The sequence below is a fragment of the Lipotes vexillifer genome, unplaced genomic scaffold (assembly GCF_000442215.2).
Source record: "Lipotes vexillifer unplaced genomic scaffold, Lipotes_vexillifer_v1.1 scaffold272, whole genome shotgun sequence".
Lineage (NCBI taxonomy): Eukaryota > Metazoa > Chordata > Mammalia > Artiodactyla > Lipotidae > Lipotes > Lipotes vexillifer.
In genome coordinates, this window is record NW_006772469.1 from 2882222 (window position 1) to 2886237 (window position 4016).

Sequence of the window (4016 nt, forward strand, 5' to 3'; positions counted from 1 at the left end):
GGAAAGAGTAGAATTGCTCCCCTATCATGGGTTTTGCCTTAAGAAGAACAAATATTGTACTAAATTATTTTAAGACCAAAAATCTCAGCACGCTTGGTAAGACTATCATATTGTCTCAGTGTGTCCAGAAAATGTGAATTTACAATCTTCTCTCTTATTCAAAGTTGTCTCTTTCCTTCTCCCTCCTCCACTGCTACTACCCACCCAATACTGATATCTACACAGCAATTTAATTTCTGAATATGAAAACAGATAAGATGAATATTATTTTTAGGAAAATTCAGACAGATAAAGCTAACCCTAGCCAAATAATCTGAACACAAAGTATATTAATATCTTAGAATGTATTTATGAAGAAAAATGAAAAGCTTACATAAATACACTTACCACTTGCCAAAAGGATGCGGTTAACTTTAGCCAAAGGCACACAAAAATATTAATTTCAATAACCAAGAGTGAATATTTCTAGCAACTACAGTGTTTCAGCAATACGCACATTAAATGTGAAGTTATTTTAATGAACATAACACGAATGTGTTATTGTGTGACCGTGTTAAAAGATCCCCAGCTGCCACCTTTTCTATCTGGACCTCATTAACACTTTTCTCAGTCCTTTTACCTTTCTCCTCAGACTTCTCCTTTTCCATGTCCATTCAGAATATCTACTGTCATATATAATGGCCCACACTTTCTTTTTCAAAATTGTTGCTATTCTCAGAATTTCAAATTTCTTTAAAACTTGTTTTCTTCCAGGACACATTAGTGTTAGTATCTCTGATTTGCATTATAGAACATTGAGACAGATGAGGTGATGGCAACAACACAACTGAAATGGCTGTGAGTGAGTCTGTGATAAAGTTTTATCACATAAAATGTGGCTCTATATGCATACCTGTCAATAACCAAATGCATTAATAATGATAACTTAGGCGTCTGTTTACGATACCATGTGTAATGCACTATGCTTCTAATTTTTTCCCTTTCCATTTACTATTTAGTTTATGAGTCAGTTATTGGATTTTTAGGGTTTTTGTAAAGGGGCTGATAATAAAAATTGATTGCAAAGTACTCTGAGAGCCTTTCATGGTAACCACTCCGGGGAGCAGAACCGTGTTTTTACTTTGTGTTCTTTCATAATGTTTCCCAGTAGGTTACATATTCCAGTATAAATTCCTGAATTTTTAAAAAATGTAGTTTAAGAATATTGTCCCTTACTTTAATTAAAAATCTAGTTATTTGCCTTAAAGTATTACTGCAATGGCAGCTATCAAGAACATGTGACTATACAAAGCTATAGTAATCAAGACAGTATGGTACTCGTAGAAAAACAGAAATATAGACCAGTGGAACAGGATAGAAAGCCCAGAGATAAATCCACGCACCTATGGTCACCTAATCTCTGACAAAGGAGGCTAAAAAAATACACAATGAAGAAAAGACAGCCTCTTGAATAAGTTGTACTGGGAAAACTGGACAGCTACATGTAAAAGAATAAAATTAGAACACTCCCTAACACCATACACAAAAATAAATTCAAAATGGATTAAAGACCTAAATGTAAGGCCAGATACTATAAAACTCTTAGAGGAAAACATAGGCAGAACACTCTTTGACATTAGAGTAATGAAAATAAAAACAAAAATAAACAAATGGGACCTAATGAAACTTAAAAACTTTTGCACAGCAAAGGAAACCATACACAAGATGAAAAGACAACCCTCAGAATGGAGAAAATATTTGCAAACGAATCAACGGACAAAGGATTAATCTCCAAAATACATAAACAGCTCATGCAGCTCAATATTGAAAAAGCAAACAACCCAATCCAAAAATAGGTAGAAGACCTAAATAGACATTTTTCCAAAGAAGATATACAGGTGGCCAAGAAGCACATGAAAAGCTGCTCAACATGACTAATTATTCGAGAAATGCAAATCAAAATTACAATGAGGTATCACCTCACACCAGTTAGAATGGGCATCATCAGAAAATCTACAAACAACAAATGCTGGGGAGAAAAGGGAACCCTCTTGCACTGTTGGTGGGAATGCAAATTGATACAGCCACTATGAAGAAGAGTATGGTGGTTCCTTAAAAAACTAAAAATAGAATTACCATATGACCCAGCAATCCCACTACTGGGCATATACCCTGAGAAACCATAATTCAAAAAGACACATGCACCCCAATGTTCATTGCAGCACTATTTTCAATAGCCAGGACATGGAAGCAACCTAAATGTCCGTCAACAGAGGAATGGATAAAGAAGATGTGGCACATATATACAACAGAATATTACTCAGCCATGAAAAGGACCGAAGTTGGGTTATTTGTAGAGACATGGATGGACCTAGAGAGTGTCATACAGAGTGAAGTAAGAAAGAGAAAAACAAAATATCATATATTAAGGCATATATGTGGAATCTAGAAAAATGGTATAGATGATCTTATTTGCAAAGCAGAAATAGAGACACGGACATAGAGAACAAAGGTATGGATACCAAGGGGGAATGTGGGTGGGAGGAACCGGGAGATTGGGATTGACACATATACACTATTGATGCTATGTATAAAACAGACAACAAATGAGAGCATACTGTATAGCACAGGGAACTCTATTTAATGCACTGTGGTGACCTAAATGGGAAGGAAATCCAAAAAGGGGGGATATATATATATATACACATAGCTGATTCATTTTGCTGTACAGTAGAAACTAACACAACATTGTAAAGCAACTATACTCCAATAAAAATTAATTTTAAAAAAGAAAGAAAAAGATGTCTTTTGCCAATCATTCTGATTAAACTAAGTCACTCAATGTTTCCAAATAATTATTAATACAAAGGAGGAAATCTAATTTTTAAGTTAAAACAAACTAAAAATATGCTAAGTAATTTAAAAATAGAATTAATGCTACTGATTTCTGAAAGTTTGGCCTGCATAATTATTCAAGAGTAAAGAATGATATTATTTTTATGAAATACTTGCACACTTTCTATTATAGGCCTATATAATTTATTGACCATTATAATAGACATGATTACATAACTAATTTGTTCCTCCACATGCTAATCAATCTTAATCAATAGCTTTCTTAGGCTAATGTAATTTTTATGTAGGTCTTTGGATACTAACAGAAAAAAAGTATTAAACCTTTTGTTGGGTCAAGAAAAAACTATTTAAGACAGTTTTCCTGAGAAGCCAGCATTTAACATACGGTGTTGGTTTAGGTTCGAAAAAATCAAGGCCCAATTATGTTTATTTAGCTGGGAACCATAGTCAAATCCTATAAATCCTTTATATCTTACTTTATTGAGAGACAGTGATAGTTACAGCTTCAAGTCATAGTTAAACAGTGAAGTTAATTAAGAGAAATGAGCTACATAAAACAGAGACCATGTTTTCTTCCTTTTTTTTTGAAGTCATGAGCTCTTCAATCCATAAACTCTGCACCCAAGACATTAGATGACAGCTGGCTTCTAATCACTATTCAAGGTTTTTGGTCCAGAACCAATTGCCCTAATTTATACACTGTGTTCCAACTAGTTTCTGACCTCTCTATTACTGATTAAGTTTGTTCCTCTTCCATTTACAATCTGACTTTGCCTTTCCGCCCCATATTTTACCCTACTTCCCCAGTTATGACCTTGGCCATTGCTTCGGGCCTGGAGATGGATTTTTCTTCCACGTTGCTTCGTCTTTCCCTGAGTAATGCATTTATTCCAACTTCCTGTGGGTGGCGCTCCTGCCCGAGTCTCCCCAACCTGAAAGCATGATCCAATGGTTACTTCTGTGTCTGCCAATGGTGCCCTTCAGGAACAGCTTTACCTACAGGTGAAAGCTGTAATACGGGGTGGTTTGAAGGGCATCGGGCCTGTCAGCCAAAAACTCCGCGGGAAGCCTACCTGAAATTCCAGCCAAGGATCATTAGTGTTGCTCCTTAAAATATTTTTTGACTCTGAATCTTTCTTGCACCCCTCCTACCTTTTCCTCTTTGAAATAATTGTTTCCCT